The sequence below is a fragment of the Phacochoerus africanus genome, chromosome 15 (assembly GCF_016906955.1).
Source record: "Phacochoerus africanus isolate WHEZ1 chromosome 15, ROS_Pafr_v1, whole genome shotgun sequence".
NCBI classification, from domain to species: Eukaryota; Metazoa; Chordata; class Mammalia; order Artiodactyla; family Suidae; genus Phacochoerus; species Phacochoerus africanus.
The window spans coordinates 99,867,428-99,889,680 of record NC_062558.1 but is presented as its reverse complement, the minus strand read 5'-3'; the positions used below and the strand labels follow the sequence as shown (position 1 = coordinate 99,889,680).

The 22,253-nt window shown below is 42.4% G+C and overlaps 1 protein-coding gene across 6 annotated transcripts in view; it reads left to right on the top strand.

Moving 5' to 3' along the window:
* Nucleotides 1–22,253, top strand: part of SGMS1 (sphingomyelin synthase 1) — a 311,375-nt gene that overhangs the window by 212,761 nt on the left and 76,361 nt on the right. Inside the window, exon 1 of one of the 6 annotated variants that reach the window (XM_047762705.1) lies at nt 1,750–2,181. The exons of the other annotated variants lie outside the window; for them this stretch is intronic. The gene's annotated coding sequence lies outside the window, so the exon portion shown is untranslated. Of the gene's footprint in view, nt 1–1,749; nt 2,182–22,253 lie in introns of those variants that run through there. 6 annotated transcript variants of the gene reach the window in all.

Below are 22,253 nucleotides of genomic sequence, written 5' to 3'. Positions count from 1 at the left end.
ACCTTTTTTTCCCCATTTTTTAAAGTTTTATTGAAGTATTGTTTATTTACAAGGTTCCTCTAATTTACTCTCAGTAATCAACTCTCAATGGGACTTCAGGACCTAGCAGTTCTGTGGTCTCCTGTAATTTGTTAATTCCCAGCTACTTAAAGTTTCTTTTACATATTTCTATTCCAAAATAATCAGTGGCCCCAATATAATGAATATTTCTAAAATCACTCTTACGTATTTAGAGACTTGTTTAATTGTGGCATAAATAGAATCATTTCCATTTTTAAGCCCCCCTTTTTTTTTGCTACTAAGGAAATTTCTTTTGTATAATAAGAACACCAAATCCAAGAATCTTAAATCAAAAGCTTCAGGTTTTTACCATTTAAATAAGGTACTCAGACCATGCTGTGAACTAGAGTTTGGCTCTTGCGATCACCATCTACATAGAGTAAAACATGAGCCACTGCAGCTGCCAACCTGCAGCACCCACTGAGCAGAGCTCAGGGTGGAGACCAGAGTGAGACACTCTGTGCTCTGGGAAAACTGGAAGAACAGGTCTTCAGATAGTCATATTTTTAGGGAAAGATTTTGTGAGCCCAATTCTTGCATCTCCTCATATCTAGAAATATGCTAAAATCCATCAATGATGACTGATGTCTGTGACCAGTAGTCAGCAGCAGCAAACTTCGGTAACGTGTGTGCATGGCTGCCTGCACCGCACCCTTCACTTTATGACTTATATCTTGATATTCCCCCTTTCCTCTTTGGGGCTATCTCAAATACTGCCTCCTGGGCCGTAGTTAGTGGACAAAACAAAAGATGTCGTGGTCATCTGTGAGACTCTGGGGTGGGCCATTGAGCCCTGAGGGAACTCAGGAAAGAAACTACCACGACTGACTCACAGCTGAGGTGCATATCAAAGGAGTGATTTCAGTAAACCCAGACCTTTACCTCTTCCTAAAGAAACTGGTTTTCTGTAAATCTTCTTTACATCTGGTTATCTGTAAATCTTTTGTCCCTACAACCTTCCCTTTGTTGCAAAACTCATATATCCTAGCTCCCCACCTGGCCACCTCAGAATGTTTGCTCATGGGTACCTGAGATGCTGTCTCCCAGGCTGAAGTCCTAATTTCACCCCAAAATAAAACTTACACTCTCAACTTTCAGGTTGTATTTTTTTAGCTGACAATATAAACACCAAAGAACTATTTCAGCATGAAAATTCTTCGAATATTTTAACATTGAAAAGAAGAATTATGAGCCAGTTTGTCCACAGGTTTGGAGGTTTTGATTCAGAGGGACAAGGCAGCATTGTTTGAGTGCCTACTCTGTGCCACGCAGTGTGCCAAATGCTTTGCATGTGTTTTTACATATAATCAGTCCAACAAGCTGTTGGGTTGGCATTTTATCCCTCTCATTGCATTTAATTAAACAGCTTAAGATCATAGTGTCAGAGGTTAGATCCAAATCTTAGAGGTTAGATGGGAATCTGCCTTGATGCCAGATCCCATGCTCCCACATCCAGTATTGCTGCCTAACGCAGGAACTTTTACTAATAAAAGTTAACAAACATCCACGGATCAAGGTATCTGTCATAACAGGATTAATCTTTGTTTTGTAAAAGCTTTAAGGTCATCTGCCATTTTCTTGAAGTTATTAAAGGCTTAATTTTTTTTTTTAAGTTTGTAAAAGGCGCCTAAGTCTGATATAAATCAAGAAAGGAAAGTTCCGCCTTAACAGACACTGAACACGCTTATTGGTTAGGATCGCACGGGCTGACTCATTTCTTTTTTGCTGTGTTAGAGGGCCACACCCTGCATTCCAAAAAACCACTGCTGTCCAGCCACACCCGCGGCTTCCCCGCTGGAGCCTCTGGGTTTGGGCTCGGCGTCCCTGCTCACGGCCGTCCCCTGGAGTGGATCCTCCCGTCGGCGCCACCCCCCCCCTCCCCCCGCCAGGGCCTGGAGCTGCGGAGCTCCGCGGTCGGTGCACATCGGCCGGCAGGTCCTGGGAGAAGGCGGCGGGGCTGGTCGAGGCAAGGGCGCGCACCAGGAGCCGGGGCCGGGGCCGGGGTCGGCGCGCAGCTGGCTGCCTTCGCCTCTCCGCCGGCGCCCTGCGCGCGCCGGAGCCGCGTGCAAACTTGGCGTCCCAGAAAGTTTCCCGAGACTTTGCCTCTAGGGAGGAGAGACCGTAAGTGCTGCTGCTCCTCCTGGGATGCTATGCTTCATTAATAAGCTCTCTGGGGGAGGCTTTGTCGAATTCACAGACCGGGTAGGGGGTTCGGAGACCTAGGTAATTGCCCGGAGAAAACAGCCTGCCTTACCTTGCAGAAAATTCTTGGTACTGCAATCGTTGCCTTTCCCTCTCCCACAGAAAAGTAAAGGGACCTCTTCGTTTTTACCGGATCCGTTTTGATGACAGAACAGGCTATAGCTAAGCTCGGAGAGTAGTTGATAAAAAAGGTAGGCTGCACCAACAAATGCCCTAAATTTTGTGGTGTTTTTGAGAGCCAAGGTGCCAGGGGGTGGTTTGGGTTTGGAGCTGTCAAGCACTCCCGTGGAGGTTTTGGTGGGAGTGGGGTTGGGTTTACAGCTTGGTTACTCTGTTTTGGAGAAGTGCTCACTTTCTCAAACTCCAACCAATGTCCTTTGGCTGGTCTAGGAGCGAGCTGTGAGTGAGATCTGCCCTCAGTGCCAGGAGGAAGCATGTGCCCCCCTGGTTTTGGAATGAACACGTTTACTCCACAGCTATGCTTTCTGTTTATTGTGGCCAGGTATTTGCTCTTGTGGAATTTATGGAAATAAATACACTGAGAAGAATGTATGGCACTTGCTCTCCCTCCCCCCCCATTTGTGTTTACCACTTGTAGTTAGGTTGTACCAGAAGGGGAACCAGGACACCCACGGTCTATTCTCATTGGACTCAACCCTGTTGAGTTGATTATCACTTTTACCTTTATGTAGAAATAGTGAGATTTAAAAAAAATCTGCTTTTTATGTAAGATATTAGTTAGCAAGTGCATAGAGATTTGTATGATGTAGGTAAATTATTTCTTCTAGGAAGATGGGCAGGTCGGGGGGACAGGAGAATCAGAATCTTGTGATTATTGCTTTTTTTACCAAGGACATATGCAGTGCAGCAGGCAGGTGTCACCAGCAGGAACACTGACTGCACTGGAAAGGCAGGCTGAAGACACCCTGATAGCATAAAGGATGCCAGGAAAATCTAAACTGAATTATGAAGTTACTAATACAAGTTAGGAAGCTATGGTTAGTATCTTTATACTTGATTTTTGAAGCTATAGACTCTAATGCAATAGATAGGCTCCGTAATAGAGTGAAGTGCTTTGCAGCTGACTTTTTTAGTTCTATAAAGGAAACTTCTCCAGAAAGAAATCACTTCCAAATAAAGTAATTAAAATAGGTACATCCCCTTCCCCCCACCCCAGACTCTGGCATATGGAGTACCTGGGCCAGGGATCAGATTGGAGCCACAGCTATGGCAGTGCCGGATCCCTAACCCACTGTGCTGGCCTGGGGATTGGACCTGTGTTCCAGCACTGCAGCGACTCCACCAATCCCTGCCCCACATCAGGAACTCCTAAAATAGTTTTAGAATTTTTGATTACTTGCACTTTGAACTCCTAGTACCAGTATTTCTGTGCTCATAGGCTAATTGTTAAACTCACTTGCTTTGAGTTGAACTGATCAAGGGCTTCTGCATAATAGGTAACACCTTGGGATCTTATTTCTTTTGGGAAACAGCCTGTGATATTGACAGAAAAGGCCTTAAATACACTCGGGTATTTGGAAAAGGCCCCTCAGGTCATGAGAATGGGAAAACATTAACTCTCTAAGATGTCTAAAATATAAAGGGGTAATTAAATTTGAATTTTGATTCAGGTTTCACCTAGTAGTTGTAACAGAGCTGAACGTTTAAGCGAGATGCTTTGGAGCCACAGCCTCATTTTACTTGTCACAAGAATGCCGAGAGGTAGAACGTTATTATCTCTTTTATAAACCGAGAAACAGCCTCAGCAAGTTTACATAATCCACTCCAAATTTCACAGCTAGTTAATTTAGTTTACATTTGGAAGTAGCCTTTAAGCATTGTAATTTTTCCCGTGTGGCTCCAGTTATTCCTATCATAGTGTTGATTTTTCTCTGTGAAGTAATCCAGAGGAGGTTCTTTGTTCAAAGAAGATTTTTAAGAGATTTTAGAAAGCTTCTCTGCCCCTGTGCCAAAATATCAAAGTTCAAGGAATAATTCATTTGCTTTGGAAGCTTGTGGTTTTCAAATATTAACTAAGCAAGCTTTCTTCACGAGGCTGCCTCACAGTTGTTGATTTGGGGGACCTTTTTTTCCTGAAGCCCTTCTGGTTGTGGATGTACAAATTCTTCTCCTCACCAGGTACAACTCAGCTGTTCTCTAATTGTAACACCCAGCAGCTATGTCCTGGGATGTGCAGTGGTTGAATCTTTGGTGTGTGGTTGCACCCTGGCAGAATTTTGCATGCTCTGTGAAATGATGGTAAATTTCTGCTCACACTTAGGTTGGTGTTGAACGTGCTGGTTAGGAATGGTGAGGTCACAAGGCACACTCTGAGTGCTAGAACCTTTCTTGTTAGATGGAAGTGGGGAAGTTTCAGCATGTCTCACCAGGGGCAGCCAGTTCTGGGAGAGTCCATCTTCTGGAGTATCTGTTGGGATGTCACATAATGCAAGAGGGCAATGTCACCTTCTTAGAGGACCAAGAACTACAGTATCTGTTCTAGGACCAAGTATTGCTCACACCATGCCTCATCATTCTTGCCATCTGTTTGACACTGTACACCCACCCACCTTCCCAGGCAAAGCAAGCCTACTTTGGCCTCCTCCTTAAACTTACCTCTCTAAATCCCAGCTGCCTTTAGTGACTTGAGTTCTTGGGGATTTCGAAAAACCATGCCAGTGTGATGATAAAACCACTTGGGGGTGATCTTGAGAAACCCATGGAGAGGAGGAAGTATGCCAGACAACTTGGTTTTCAAAACAGGGAAGACGGCAGAGTCTGGAAACCTTAAATGCAGAGCATATGTTGATGTTTAACAGATTATTAAATCACATTTTCAAAAAGATGGATTGGAGTCACTTAGAAAAAGTGGAGATCAGTATCTAGTATTACTCATCTTCAGTTGACCTCGTTTCTTTTTCCATAGTTACTGAACAAGTATATCTGGACATGCCATAGATAGGACACATCTGCTCTGGCAGAATATATAACAAAGTGCTATGTGTTCTACTCAAGATGGATAGATGTGTTGGAGTTCCTGTTGGCTCAGCGGTAATGAACCCGACTAGTATCCATGAGTACTCTGGTTTGATCCCTGGCCTTGATCACTGGATTAAGGATCCAGTGTTGCTGTGAGTTGCAGTGTAGGTCGAAGACACAGCTCAGATCCTGTGTTGCTTCGGCTTTGATGTAGGCCGGCAGCTGAAGCTCCAATTTGATCCCTAGCCCGGAAACTTTCGTATGTTGAGGATGTGGCCCAAAAAAGACCAAAAACAAAAAGATGGACAAATGTGGGTTGCACAGCACTATAGGCAAGTGCGCTTTTGTCTGGTTATACTCACAGAGGGATGATCAGTAGGGTGATGTCAGATGTAAACAAAGTGCCAGCAGTGTTCCTTGATGAGGGCATTTGGTACAGCAGGACAACAGAACGCACGTATTAGTGGAGGTAGAGAATTTAGATCCAAGCAGGTGATAATCCCACAGTTCTTTGAAGCAGTGTAGACAATGGTTAAGAATTGGGACCTTGGAGCCTGGCCTTGGGCAAGTTCTTTGACCACTGTGCCTCAGTCTCTTCATTTATAAAATGCTGATAATACTTCCTCATATGGCTGTTGAAGATCAAATTAGATCATTCATGTAAAGTGCTTAAAAACAGAGCCTGAATAATTTGTATGTGTCATGCTTTAGTCCTTTGTTACTGCTACCTCTTTTCTCCTTAAGGAGGTAGTGAAAATTTCCACGTTTGTGTCTACGTGCGTGTCCAGAACAGAGTAATCAGGTTTGGAGAGGGTCTAGAGACTATGAACAATGGTTGAAGACACTGGAATGTGTTCCTTAGTGTCAAAGCTCAGAGACAGTGATCATGAACCGTAAAGTGAAGTACAGGTGGTTCCAGCCAGTCTGAATCCTAATATATTTCATCCAGTCTGACAAGCGCTTCCTCTTACAGAGCTGTAGCTTGGTATAAAAGAAATCTCCACTAATCCAGGATTTAGTAGAGCTCTTTCCTGGTATCAATGCAATCTTTAACCTATAAAGTGATCTGAGACAGTTAACCCCGTGGCTTCCCGTGGGGTGTGATTTACCCCTCAGGGAACATTTGGCCTCGTCAGGACATAGCTTTGCTTGACACAGCTGGACTGGAGAGATGTGCTACTGTCACTTAATGGGTAGAGGCCGGGGTTACTGCAAACATCCTACCATTCGCAGGACAGCCCTCCAACTAAGAGTTACCCTGTTCAAATGTCGATAGTGCTGAGGTTGAGAACCTCTGGCTTAACTCTTCAGTGTACATATTTCTGTTTGTGAAATTTGAATACTGGTCTTTGCTTTCTCAATATCACAACTCGTTTTAAGAGTATATTTATGAAAGGGCCTTTAAGAGCTAATATATTCTGGAATCTGCAGATGTATACAGTATATACATTTTGTCAGCAGTGGCACAGTAACATATTTACTCTATTCCATGGAGAAAAATATTACAGTAGTTTGAGAGTCCATTAAGCCTATGCTTGAATCTCAGCCCTACCATTTTAACATGCTGTGTGATTTGGGATGCCGTTCTTCATCTGTGAAGATAAAATTCATGTTTCATAGAGTTTGGACTGGGGTATAAGACTTACACACATACTTTATATGTAGTTAACCATTGTTTTTAAAATTAACTTTTTGTTTTTGTTTTCTTTATGGGTTTTTTTGATAATGGCATTGAGTGGTGCTTATTAAAATGTAAGATTTGGAAAGAAGTTGAATGAAGAAATTGGATTTTAACATTAAAAGTAAAAAAAAAAAAAAAGAAAACTTTTTGTTTTCAGGATTTAGAAGAAGTAAAGGTCTTTGCAAATGTTGCTTTGGCCTTGTAGGTAAGGACCCTACTATGCACTAAGGTGAGAAGCACTTATTAGAGGGAGAAGATGTGTTACGTGGAAAACGAGAGTCAATCTACTTTATATTAGTCTGGAACTATAGAACTAGCCAGGAATATGGTTTCTATGTTGGAAAATTGCTCCACTACAAAACTTATGTTTCTTCCTTTTTTTTTTTTTTTTTTTTTGCTTTTTAGCCACATTTGTGGCATATGGAAGTTCCCAGGCTATGGGTCGAATTGGAGCTGTAGTTGCACACAGCCACAGCCCACAGCAACCCAGGATCCAAGCCATGTCTGCTACCTACACCACAGCTCACAGCAATGCCAATCCTTAACCCACTGAGCAAGGCCAGGGATTGAACCCGCAGTCTCATGGTTCCTAGTCGGATTATTAACCACTGCACCACAACAGGAACTCCATTATGTTTCTTCTTAAGCAGAGAAATTTGCTGTTTTTTCACCTTACTCTCTCCTTCCTTCCTTCCTTTCTTGTCTTTTTAAGGGCTGCACCCTCAGCCCAGGCTAGGGGTTGAATCAGAGCTGCAGCTGCCAACCCATACCACAGCCACAGCAATAACAGATCCAAGCTGCATCTGCAACCTACACCACAACTCATGGCAACACCGCATCCTTAACCCACTGAGCGAGGCCAGGGATCGAACCTGTGTCCTCATGGTTACCAGTTGGGTTCACTACTGCTGTGCCACTACAGGTGCTCCTCACCTTACTCTTGCAATTCTGGTTTCTGAAGTCAGCCACTGACTGGGCAGATGTGTCAGCTTTGCAGTCTTAGTGATTTTCTCTACCCTCTCAGCCGCCCCCAAAAGATAAAGCAAAGCTTTCATATGATCACTCTTCCTGTTACTTCCACTTGTGCACCAGCTGGGACCTAGGGGTTTAAAGTCCATCCACAAATCCCACTGTTTTTTCTACTGCTATGGCAACCTAAAGCAGCATGTAGCATTATCGTAAGATCAGTTGAAAGTTAATGTATTTGACTTATGATTTTTTTTTTTTCTCGTAAGTCTTGGGTGGAAAGTTCCCCAAGTCGGTGCAACCAACCTGCCCTCTACTTTGTAAAGGCAGAACATTTTGTAGCAATGTTTATCTTCCAAGGAGGTAGCTGTCAGAGACCCAGCAATGAAAAGTTCCCTGATTCAGAAAGAGGCGCTTACTCAAGTTGGAGGATGGAATTAGTGATTTTTTTTTTTGAAAGAGAGGTTACTCCTGGAGTTCCCGTCGTGGCTCAGTGGTTAATGAATCCAACTAGGAACCAGGAGGTTGCAGGTTGAATCCCTGGCCTTGCTCAGTGGGTTAACGATCCGGCATTGCCAAGAGCTGTGGTGTGGGTTGCAGACAAGGCTCGGATCCCGAGTTGCTGTGGCTCTGGTGTAGGCCGGTGGCTACAGCTCCGATTAGACCCCTAGCCTGGGAACCTCCATATGCCACAGGAGTGGCCCTAGAAAAGGCAAAAAGAAAAAAGAAAAAAAAAAAAAGGGATTGCTCCTAATTTTCTTTTTCACAGTCCCTACTACATTGGGACTGAATTTGTTTAAACCTCACAGAAACGTGTGACTGAGCCCTCAGATAGAAGAGGTATTAGTCCCCCAGCAGCTTGCCTCTCTGTGAGCATCTGGAAAACTTTGCTGCTGGAGCCGTGGGGAGAATTTGTGATAGCTCTCACCATAGAGCCATGGCAGCCCCAAGGTAAAGGACAGCAGCCACAGCCCAAGTGACCTGTAGAATGGAATGACATGGGGATCAGAAGTAGCTTCTGAGAAATTTATGACACAGACTGAGCCCTGCTGGTGCTTGGTGCTTTCATTAAGCTAACCTTCAAGCTTGCTTAACTCTTCTGACTGTATAGAAGTAGAAGGTGATGTTCATGCTCTCATGGTCTTGAGCTGCCCCTGAGTTGCTCGGGTGAACAGTATTAGCAAAAACTCAGTGATTCCAATGGAGAATCCTGAACTGGTTACACAAAATGGCATACCTCCATGGGGTCCTCAGAAGGCCACAGTTTGCTATTCAAGACAAACTAAAACTCAGGTGAAAGATAAATTGACAAGGTAATAGATAAATTACAATTTTAAACGATGCAGATGACCACAGTTGTTGAGATCTGATAGATGATTTCTCCACTTGAGGTCCATCTTTATATATCATTTTGATTTCTCAGATGTGGAGGAGACTATAAAGTTCCTTGAACTGCCTAAAGTGTTGTTGAAATTGTTGGAAGGGTGATTATGGATATTCAGAGGCTCCTGGACATCAGCTTGGTGATTTTCTGTAGCAGTTGGTACCAAAATCCAAGTTCTAGACTTGCTCTGAGTCAACAGATTTAAAGATAGATTTCTTTGGGTTTTAAAACTAAGAGTCTCACCAAAAGGTCCAAATACATTATAGACATAAAAAGAACAAAGAGATTGAAAATGTCAAAATAACACGAAAAGATACTCAACATCACTGATTGTTAGAGAAATGCAAGTCAAAACTAATATGAGGAATCACCTCACGCTCGTCAGAATGGCCATCATCCGAAAGTCTGCAAACAATAAATGCTACAGAGTGTGTGGAGAAAAGGGAACCCTTCTACACTGTTGGTGGAAATGTAAATTGGTGCATCCACCGTGGAGAACAGTATGGAGGTTCCTTAAAAAACTAAATATAGAGCAGCATATGATCCAGCAATCCCACTCCTGGGCAAATATCCTGAGAAAACTCCAATTAAAAAAGATTCATGTGCCCCAGTGTTCATTGCAGCACTATTCACAGTAGCCAAGACATGGAAGCAACCTAAATGTCCTTTGACAGAGGAATGGATAAAGAAGATATTGGATAATATTCCAATAATACTGAAATATTACTCAGCCATAAAAAAGAGTGAAATAATGCCATTTGTAGCAACATGGATGGGCCTAGAGATTACCATACTAAGTAAAGTTAGTGAAAGATAAACATCATATGATATCACTTAATCTGGAAACTAATAAAACCAAAGAACTTATTTATAAAGCAGAAACAAACTCATAGATCGTCAAAAAACAGATCAGAGTAAAACTATAAAACACCTCTATAACGAATGGATCACAGCAAAGACAGACAATGTTAGTAAAGAAACTAAATGGCTTCTAGGGCAGAATCATAACTTAGGTAAGGGTATTGACATGTTGGTCTGAAAAGGGATTTGTCTGAAGGGGAATTTAGAGGAATGGAACTTGGAGAGAGGCCAGGCTGACCTGGCTATAGGAAAAGGTCCCCTGCCCTTAGTAGAGCATGAATGAATGAATCTGTATGAATCTTATCCCACTTGTGGGCCCATCTGTGGGCTTTTGAAATCAAACCATTAGGTTCCCAGCCTGACTTAGAGTGTGATCTTGCCCTCATCACTGAGCACAAGTCTGTGTGCTTAACACACAGTGAGGCCAAAACAAACCGAAGTGTCTGAGTTTGGAGCAGATAAAGGTTTATTGAAGAGCCATGCAAGGAGACAGGTGGCTTAGGCCCCCAAAATATCCCAAACTCCCCAAGCTAAAATTGCAAAGCATTTTTTTTTCTGTCTTTGTCTTTTTAGGGCCACACCCATGGCATATGGGGGTTCCTAGGCCAGGGGTCCAGTCGGAGCTGTAGCTGCCGGCCTATGCCAGAGCCACAGCAGCATAGAATCTGACCCTCATCTGTGACCTACACCACAATTCATGGCAATGCTGGATCCTTAACCCACTGAGCAAGGCCAGGGATTGAGCCACATCCTTATGGATGCTAGTTGGGTTCATTAACTGCTGAGCCATGCCAGGAGCTCCTCAAAGCATTTTTAGAGGCAAAGTGAGGGAAGGGCATGGTTGGTTGTTGCAGACTTCTTGGTGCAGAGGTACTTCATTCTTGTCCACAGGGGACAAGTCACAGTGTTGCTATAAACCTCCAACATGATACATGTACATATACTTCAGAGAGAATCAGAGGACATGGGGGGAAGGGCCTGAAAGGGGGCCAGAAAGGCCCCACAGGGTCCTGCTCGGACCTGAGCCTACCATAACCTCACCATGCAGTGTCAGGTCACTTGGGAAGCCACAAAACACATTTCCATCCCATGCCCATGATGCATCCTTCTGATTGTAGTTTTGGTCATGAATTAATGCTTTTTGGGAGACACATGATCAGCAGACACCAGCATCCAGTCTAAATGATGGTATTTTAAGTGGCATTTTTACTTTAATGTCACCCTGTGTTTAGTTAGCCTGAACCCTCTCCAGATCACCATATTTATGAATTGCAAGATTCAGAGGCCAGCCTTGAAGTGTAGCGAGTCCACCAAGACGCAGTACTCTGCAGGCCCTATCTAGCTTCCCCAGTGATGCTTGTCTTCACCACACATGTCCTTTTCTGTGTAACTGGCAGCGTAAACATGTGATGCCCATCCTAATACTAGTATCTCTTCTGCTTTTTAGAAAATGTTGAGAAGAAAAATGAGTAACTGAGCGCTTATTCATGCTGGAAATGTGGTGTTCTGTTTTGTGAGTGACTCATGTAAACAGGAGTAAAGCAAACTAATTGTTATCCTTACAATTACAATGTAAACTAATTCCTACTTTGCTAGTTAGCAGTTCTCTCATTCTCATTTAAACTGCACAGATTACCATACAGCTACAGAAGTCCCCAGTCAAAGCAGTTCATACCCTAAATTTCACAGAATTTACCAGTGCAGTTTTATATTGCTAGGATTCTTATAGATTTATGAAGTAGGCTTTTATTTCATTCCCCAGATAATATGGCCACATCTTTTGGGCATTTGGGTTCCTGAAGCTGTGGTACTTTTAAAGTCTATTCATATAAAACTGTCCTTTTGGTATTTTTATATTCGCATTGATATATTGAAGCAATTTTCTACAGTTAAGTACTGTTGATAGTGAGTGATTTGTTCTGTTGAGCAGTCGCTTGGTTATATTAGTCTAGTGGTCTGGGAGATTCACCTTCTTAAATCCTTAGCATTTACTTCTGGGAGCAAAATTTTCGGGAGAATCCAGAGCCTGATGTCATTTCTTTTGATTATGTCCATGTAAAGGTCAGAGGTGTAGAATTAAATGTTTCTAACCCAGAAACTAGTCATCACCAGGCTAGATCAAAGGGCATGCCTTTCAGTTTCGGCAGTGCCAGGATACGTGGAGGTGTGGCATGTGAAAACCACACAGTTCCAGTAAGACTCTTGGGAAACCCTCTTGGAGAGAGATGAAGGACTGGACTGGACAATGCAGTGGTTATTGTTCCCATTGGGTTGAGGAAGAGGGACTATAAAGCAGGAGTTCTAATGTTACTTCTATTCGGAGAGCTTGCTAGACTCTAACCGGGTCTGTTGAGGAGTCAACAGCCAGCATTTCCTCCAAACCTTTTCCTTCTCAGGCTATCGTTGTGTTCAAAGAAGTTTCATTCTCTGAAAACTTGGTAACCGGGTTGTCAGAGTAAGTTGTGTGTGTGTGCAGTTGGGGATCAGGTAGGCCAGGAGTTGTTTTGTATTTTCCTTTTTTTTTTTTTTTTTTCAGCTGCACCCATGGGACATGGAAGTTCCTGGGTCAAAGGACTGAATCTGAGCTGCAGCTTTAACCTATGCCATGCTGCAGCAACACCAGATCCTTAATTCACTGCACCAGGCTGGGGATCAAACCCACACCTCTGCAGAGACCTAAGCCTCTTCAGAGACAACACTGGATCCTTAAGCCGCTGCAACACAAGAGGAACTCTGGGTTGTTATATATATATACTATTTTGTCTTTTTTTTTTACCTTTTCTAGGACCACTCCCGCAGCATATGGAGGTTCCCAGGCTAGGGGTTGAGTCAGAGCTGTAGCCACCAGCCTATGCCAGAGCCACAGCAACACCAGATCTGAGCCACGTCTGCGACCTACACCACAGCTCATGGCAATGCCGGATCCTTAACCCACTGAGCAAGGCCAGGAATCGAACCTGCAACCTCATGGTTCCTAGTCAGATTCGTTAACTGCTGCGCCACCAAGGGAACTCCTGGGTTGTTATATTTTTAAACTGTGACTAGAATGAACCAAAGGGCTTAAATGGTCTGCAGTGTTTCTCTGTACCCACCCGTTCCCCACCAAAGCCCTCAGAACCACCCAGCAGGATTCTTTGCCCACAGTGGAGATGACCATGTGCTAGTCTTCCGCTGTCCAGTACTGTGGCCGCTAGCCAGGTGCAGATATTTAAAGTAAATACATTAAATTACATTTAAATTAAATTAAACATTCTGTTTCTTAGTCCTGCTAATTAACCTCATCCAAGTGTTCAATAGCTACCCGTATGTGGTGGCTACCATGTTGAGCAGAGCAGATGCAGAACATTTTCATCATCTCATCCCAGGAAGATGATTTCAGCCTTAAAAAGTATGTTTTAAGGCAATGGGTCCATTTTCAAGGAATTCTCATATAAACCAAAACCTTTCTAGGGGTTCACAAAGTTGGCTCTTTTAGATCCAATAAATTGTTGGAAATTTCATTTTCCTCACGTTTCAACATTGAATTCTAGCAGAACACACTGCTTTTGAGAATCGAAGTGAATTATCAGCACATTATAGTGTTAAACTGGTTAGTTGGGGCCTAAGTAGGAAAATTTTTATTTACAGCAGAGGGAATTAAGTGAAGTTACTTCCACAGCTGATAGTACAGTAGGGTGCCCCAACAGGCTTCATTGAAGAAGGCTAGAGATTAGCTCCAATCAGAAGTCACTGCTGGCCTAAGGCTCAGGGCCAGAAGGCAGAGGCTGTTATTGGAGCTTAGGGGCAGTTAAGAGCCACAAAGGAGATCCTGAGATACCAGTGGAGAGGGCGGTGAGAAGTGCTCCTGGCAGCTTCTCCGTTTTCTCTGCTCTCCAGTCTTTTGCCAGTGCCTCCTGTTGGTTGAATCCAGCAGGTTGATTCCCTGTGATAAGGCAGAGCAGAGTTGGGGACAAGGAGGGATGGATCTGTGGGCCCATAGGCCCAGGGCTGACTCAGCTGGTATCTTTTGAGCCAATCACCTCTCATGTATAAGGCAAACTCCTAACATCTCCCCTCCTTTGGGCATGCACCATCATGCTCTTCTTCATTCATCACATCGTAAATGGCATTATGTGCTTCTCTCTTGAGATGGACTGTGAACTCCATCTCAAGATGAAGGGACTGTGTTCCTTACATCTTGGTGTTCCAGGTCCCTGGTAGAGGGTGGGTACATTTTCGGGGCTGGGGTGTGTGTGTGTTGGTTTTTGTTTTTGGCTCCACCAGTGGAATATGGAAATTCCTTGGTGAGGAATCAAACCTGCACCACGGTGGTGACCTGTGCCACAGCTGTGGCAATACCAGGTCCTTAACCCACTGTGTTGGGCCAGGGGTCTAACCTACATCCCAGCGCTTCCAAAATACTGCCTATCCTGTCGTACCACAGTGGGAACTCCAAAAAGTCCTTTTTTTAGTGACATGGAATTTAACTTTAAAATTGCCCAGTTCAGCTTTAACCTGTAAATCATCAAAGGAGAACCAGATTTTCTCTCTGAAGTGATTTTCATCTAAGTGGGAAAACAGTCTTAATACAGTTGAAAAATCATGGTGCTTCTTACTTTCTGCCCTTCTGTGACTGTTACTTCAAATTGTATTGTGAAAATAACTTGGACAGTGAAGAATAGGAATGTAGGGTTTTTCATTTTCCCTGTCTTTCTGTTTTCTCAGCAGATACTCTCCTGATCTCTGGGGCACAGGGTGTTCCACGGATTGGGCCCTAGCTCTCCAGGTATCAGGGCACAAGGTGTGGATAACTGAAGCGTGTCAGATAGTAATGGGCTGGGTACTGGATTCATGTTTCACCTATGCTTGCTTAACTTAATCTTCACAGCACCGTATTATAAATAGCACAGTGATGCATTATTAATTATTTTGAGAGGTGAGCAAACTGAGGATGAATGTAGGTAATTCATAGTGATGCAGCTAGGGATAGAAATAGAAAAATATAAATTCTTGATCTTTCTTTCTCTTGTGTAGTTTGCCATGGAGCCTGTGGCAGGAATGCTAGTAGGGAAAGGGAGTATATCAGTCATTGTGGTCTGGGGGCAGAAATCAGACAGTAGCTGGAACAGGGACAGCAGTTAAATATTAATTATTAGCTGTGACGAGTGGTTACAGCAATGCTGGATTGGCTGATAAAAAGCAAACAGAACTCTAGAATACAGAAATAATAGGGAGCAGCACTGCCCCTTGGGCCCCTGAGGAAGAGGCCACAGCTCAGACCTGATCTGGACCTTGTTAGAGAGAATATTCCTGGCTGTGGCCCACTGTATGGCAGAGAAATTGTTATGGTACCAGGCTGGTAAAACTCGCTGAAAATCCACCATCCATCTTTTAGGGTGCCAGGAAAAGCTGTTCATGAGATGTGAACTGGAGACACCTGACTACACAACCTTTAGGAGATGGTGCTGGGGAAGCTGCATGTGCTGCTGTAGAAAGCCAGTGGGGTAGCACACCAGGCCAGGAGGCACAGTGCCTTCCTCCAGCAGTGTCTTTCCAGCATCTTCCACTGACAGTGGTTAACAGCATTGTGCAAGTGAACACATATTTTAGAGGCCCAGATCCATTTTTGCGGATCAGGCAATAAAGGGTGAACTTGTGGCTGACAGGCAGTGAATTGATAACTGGCAGGGAGAGAAAAAGTTCACCCTTTCTCAGAACCTTTATTTTTCTTTCATTCAACCGGAATTGCACATGATATTTATATTTTCTGGTAGTTTTTATTTTTCCCCCCCTAATAACACTCCCATCATTTCCTTAGACTTTGAACACTTTATGGTTTGATGACCTGTGTTATTCATATAGTGACTTATCACTAAGGGGCTGTTGAGGATTGTTTCTTTAACTTTCTTTTTTATCGTTTGCCTCTTAAACTTTGGATAAATACATGGATCATCAGGAATTGGTGCCACATTTATGAAATGCTATCCAGCTTGATGATCTCCGGCTTTTTCTTGAATGCCTGTGAAGATATTTGGTACAACCTAGAATTATAATTGCATGTGAGATAATTCAGTTTTGAGATTTAGCTCTTAGGCTTTATTAAATATTTGCTCTGGGAAGTAACCCCTTGGGATTTCACAATATAACTTAGGGTTATATTTTTATTTGTTTGCAGTGGATTTTTTAATTTGGTTCTTGCTTCCTTATGAATTTGCAAGAATAGTCCTTCCAGAAGGGCTTTTTTTTTTTTTTGTCTTTTGGCCATTTCTTGGGCCGCTCCTGAAGCATATGGAGGTTCCCAGGCTAGGGGTTGAATCGGAGCTGTAGCCACCAGCCTATGCCAGAGCCACAGCAACGCGGGATCCGAGCCGCGTCTGCAACCTACACCACAGCTCACGGCAACACCGGATCCTTTAACCCACTGAGCAAGGGCAGGGACCGAACCCGCAACCTCATGGTTCCTAGTCGGATTCATTAACCACTGCACCACGACGGGAACTCCAGAAGGGCTTTTTAAGATTTTTCTCTCTAGGTTGTTTTCTGCAGTCCACATTCTTGAACTGCCAGATTTCAGAGCAGCTTCTTGCTCCCTAACATTGTGTGATGCATAAAGTATCATTTTGTTTAAAAAACATTAAAAAGGGGCAAATACTCAGTCTTGACCTTGAACCCAAGTTGATACTTGATCTCTGTGTTCCCTTCTTGTTCTCTACTTCATTTCTCATTTTGTTGTTTCTCTCCCTTAGAACTCTCCTAAAAAAACCTGTATGTAGATCATTAAATATTATTTTGTAGGTTCAGATGTTTTAAAGACTTATAGATGCTTTAATTAGATTTTGTTGAAAAACTGTGTAAAGAGAGAGATAATTACCCAGATTACTCATGATGATGTTGAAAATAAATAAAAAACAGTCCATATACGTGGTTAATATACAAATGGTATCAAAAGGTACTGAAAGCAAAGTAAAAGTCTCCTCTCAAATGTAAGTGTTGTTAGGTTTCTCGAGATTTCTTCCAGGAAAAAGAAAAATGTTTTTGGCGTATATCTGCATCTGTCTGGCTCTCTACATTTTACATTTTTTAAATAAAGGAATTTAATTGTACATATTTTCTATAGCTTTTTTTGTGCTTTTTCTATTTTTTTTTAGAGATCTTTCCCATCAACACCCACGTCTTCCTTATTCACTTTAATGTGCTATGTATAAGATTTCATTGTTTCATCCACATTATGGATGTGCAGTAATTCATTTGACCTTTTTCTTACCTCTGGCTATTTTAGGAATCACCAGATATTGGGGGAGGAGTTTCGGTTAGCTGTTGGAGTTATCGTCATTTGCCTTTTTAAATAAACATCCTGCTGATACATCTATAGTTTACATTCCTCATAGTGAGATTGCTAGGTCAGAGGATAAGTGCATTTTTAACTTTAATAAATGTTACCAAATTGTACTCTCTAAAGGCCACACAGATAGGTTGTCTTTTATCAAGACTGTATCTTTCCCACACCCCCACCAACACTTTAGATCTCTAGGCTTTAACATTTTTTGCAGATCTGATAAGTTAAAAATGTTATCTTTGTTTTCCCTAGCTTATCTTTAATTACAGGTTTAGTATCTTTCCTAGGTTTCTTGAACATTTAAATTCCTTTTTGTACATTGTCTGTTCCTGTGCTTGCCTTCTCCCTCTTCCCTCCCCTCTTCTTCCTCCTTTTCTTCCCTGTAGAGTTCTTTGTCTTTATTGTATTGACTTATATGAACTCATTTGAAACGGAATTAGGGAAATTAGTCCTTTGATATATGTATTGCAAATATTTTTTCCCATGTTATATCCTGTCTTTTGATGTTCATTAAAAACATTGTTTTTATTTTGGTATAAGGAATATAAAACTCATTCATTTTAATTTTTATTTTAATTTTTATTTTTTTGGTCTTTTTAGGGCAGCACTGCAGCATATGGAAGTTCCTAGGCTAGGGGTCAAATTGGAGCTGCACCTGCCAGCCTACGCCACAGCCACAGCAATGCCAGATCCAAGCTGCATCCATGACCTACACCCCAGCCCACAGCAACTCAGAATCCTTAACCCACTGAGCACAGCCAGGGATCGAACCCATGTCCTCATGGATTCTAGTTGGGTTCATTACTGCTGAGCCACAGTGGGAACTCCAAAAACTTGTTCTTTTTAGAAAGAAATGAAAGAAGGGTGAGGGTTGAAGAAGGCTGGCCAGTAGCTTGGGACAAAAGGTATCTTCATGGATCCTAGTGTTTCCCATAGTCCTGGACACCCCCTACCTTCTTATTTACACCAGAACTACTCTGAACGAGTAATAGGCATTAGTGTCCTTCCCCTCTGAATTTACCTAGGTCCTCAGTAGTTTATTGGGTCCCTTTAGAGCAGATGAACTTATGAATAGCCATATCTATAAACACCAGAATTTAGCCACCTGATAACATCATTCCTGGCAGGCAGAAGCCATGGTTGATGCTCTCTTCTGTTTCCCAGCACCTAGACCAGTTCCTGAAAGGAAACACTGTGTGTTTAACGAACGGGTGGAGGCAAGCAAGAATAAGAAAGTCTATCGGGAGATGAACAGGAATAGTGAGCTTGAGTAAAGGATTCACTTTAGAATACTTTAGTCATTTGGATGTGTGCAGGCCCAACACACACACACACACACACACACACACACACACACACACACACACACACACACACACACACCTCTCCCTAGAGGCCAGAACACTTCATTTCCTGGTGTTGTAACTCCTCTTCAGTTAGCTTCTTGACACCTGCAATGCCTAAGATAATGGCACATTATTAGTCTCATGGTGAATTTTATAGAATATTGAATGTGGAAACAGTGCACTGGTGCCAAGTGTTGTTGAGTTGAACCTCCTCTTTGTGTTCACATGGTTACCTATCTAGTTCAGCCAGAGAGAGAGAGTCATATCTATTCTCATCTGAATAGAGTGTCACTAAAACAGTATTTTTTAAAATCCAGTTTTAAAATAATGAATAAATCAAGAATGGATGTATCTCCAAATGTCTTCAAAGAGCAAACATCTCACTTGAACATTTAAAATTTAAGATTCTGGTTAACAAAAATTGACTGCATAAAAGCTTGTTACATATGCTATAAACTGCGATTCAACGTAAATTCAAGGAAGATATTTGACCAGTTCTCTAATTAAATGTCTCCAGAGAAGATTTTAAGGATTTCCTGACAATTCATATAATCTATATTTATATACTTATTCATACATACAGAAAACCTTTTTTTTTTTTTTTTTTTTTTTGTTCTTTAGGGCTGCTTCTGCAGCCTGAGGAAGTTCCCAGGCTAAGGGTTGAAATCAGAGCTGCAGCTCCCGGCCTACATCACAGCCACAGCACCGCCGGATCTAAGCCGCATCTTTGACCTACACCACAGCTCACAGCAATGCTGGATACTTAACCCACTGAGCGGGGCCAGAGATTGAACCCTCATCCTCATGGGTGCTAGTCGGGTTCATAACCTGCTAAGCCACAACACGAACTCCCCGAAAGCCTTTTAATGGTACCCTCTAGGTGGCAGTATTATGGTACAATATTTTCTTGGTTTGACCAACAGTGCTATTTCCTGAAAATACCAATAAATGTTCATTTCCGGTAGGATCATGGTCTCTTTTTTATGCTGAGATGAAATATCTAGGAGTTGCCAATGTGGCTCAGTAGTCAACGAACCCGACTAGTATCCATGAGGACACGAGTTCGTTCCCTGGCCTCGCTCAGTGAATTAAGGATACAGCATTGCAGTGAGAACTATGGTGTAGGTCCCAGACATGGCTCAGATTCCTCATTGCTGTGGCTGTGGCATTGGGCCGGCAGCTCAAGCTCCGATTCAACCCCTAGCCTGGGAACCTCCATGTGCCGTGAGTGTAGCCTTAAAAAGACAAAAAAACAAACAAACAAACAAAAAAAAACTAATGATTTTGTTTACTCTTCATAGTTCTATGAAGGCTGATTCTGTTAAGTTGAGTTTACTGAGATAAGAACCCTACAATAGGAGGATAGATTTATTTTTGAGAAAACTGATGCTAAGCTTTGACTTCTGCTACTATTCAGTGACATTCAGTGCAGAAATAATTGGTCATCAGAACATTAGAGAACCAGCCATTGTTGTTTTGAATGATCTTGGTGCTTATTAAGCCTTCGTTTCAGTCAGACTGCTGAAATAATTGATGATGACATTAATTAGTTTTGACCAGACACATTTTTGTGTACTTTGGTAGTGGGCACTCTTCTTCTCTGAACAGGATATCAAAATAAAAAATCAATGGAGATGTTTAAAAAAAGCCTTGCTCTTTCAAAGGGAAGCTCATGAATGATTTCTTAGGCACAAGAGTTTTGAATCACTCTAGTCCACCCTGCATTCTTAGCTTTACCTAATAAATCAAGTTGACTAAATAAGGCTGACAGAAATTCATTGGTGAATTTGTCTGACATTTTATACTGGAGGATGAATGAATAAGATGAATGGAATCTATTTTGAAAAATGAATTTCTGAAAGCAGGAGTGTCTGTGATTTGTTGCACTCAGTGACTGTGGATCTGGGGGTAAGACCTTGGTGTGTCGTTGAAAACCAGCCAGCCTTGGAGACACAAAGCAAGTGGAAAATAAAATGCTAATATCAGCTGTGATCGTTGTAAAGAATACATAGTTCAAGAAAATTTCAGGAGCTTTTGTGGGGTATTTTTTGGCGAGGTAGTATAAATTTTTGGTGGTGTAGAGACATTTTGGAGGAATGCTTTGAGTTGAAATGAAAAATGTGAAGTGTTTGAGAATGAAACTCATGGCATTTACAGTGAGTGGGAAAACAGAGGCTTTGAAAATGGAAGTTTCTGCAACTGGTTCTCATGCTGCCATGCAAGGGTGTACCCGAGGAAGGAATACACTCTCTCCGAGATATTTTAATTTCTGCTTTTACAAATTAAAAAAAAAAATAGTAAAAGAAGAAATACCTACCTCAAAGAGTTTGAGAGAAATGATGAATTTGGGGTAGATAGTAATTACTCAACAAATATGTGTCCTTCCTTTAAGGAAGTTTCTGGTATTGTGCAGATTGAGAAGGCAGCTGTTGAGAAAGATCTCAGGGACAGCTGACGTTTAAAACCTCTTACAACATCAAGTATGGGAATGGGGCTAGTTTAGAACTTGGTGTTTTTCAGGAAGGCAGAGATAGGCTCTGCTCTTAGAATGTGACAGTTACGGATTTTTCCCATGGCTGGCTCAAGTGTCAGTTAATTGACCCTGGTTTATGTTTGTTGTACGTCTCAAGATGAGGCCCCAAGTCCCCTTGAGGTCAATTATAGGCATAAGTATTTATAGTGGAGCGTTTGTGTTTCAGGAGTCCTCTGGCCCTGGTCTGGTCACACAGGCTAATTATCACCACCTTGAGACAGTGAAGTTACCTTGGCGGCAGCCACCTTGCAAATCAGTCATACACATTGAGCCAGGGCACTTGGGAGCTTCCCGCCCCAGTACCCTCTGGCCTCGGTGTGGCCCATGGGGAAGTTGGTTACATCATTGTTAGTCATAAGATAGGTTCTGACAACTGTCCAGGCTTTGATACATCCTGCTTACATACTGATATTGAGCACACTTGAGGTCATGGAACAAAGAGTCAGTGCCTGTGGTTTTATGCTTCCTTCTTTTTTCTCCATGTGCTGATTGAGTACTAAGAGAATATTTATTATGTACTACACTCTAAGTGCCTTGTGTATATAATATACTTAGTTAACCCTCACAAGCTATGATGTAGGTGCTGTTATTATCCTCATTTTACAGAGGCAGAAAGCAGTGGCACAGAGCAGTTGAGTAAATTGCTCAAGATCTCATAAACAGAAGAGCGATAAACAGAAGAGCCAGGATTTAAATGTGGGTCATCTCTTGACTGCTGCTATACCAGCCTTCCTTGCCAGTAAGAAAATTAAGACAGTCAAAAAAGAACATTAAGAGGTCCTTGGTGGCCTAGCAGTTAAGGATTCAGTGTTGTCACTGCTGCGGCTCAGGTTTGATCCTAGGCCCACAGGTTTGATGCTGTGGGCGAGGCCAAAAAAAAAAAGAACATTAAAGAAAAAAAATACACAAATCCCATCTATCTGGTA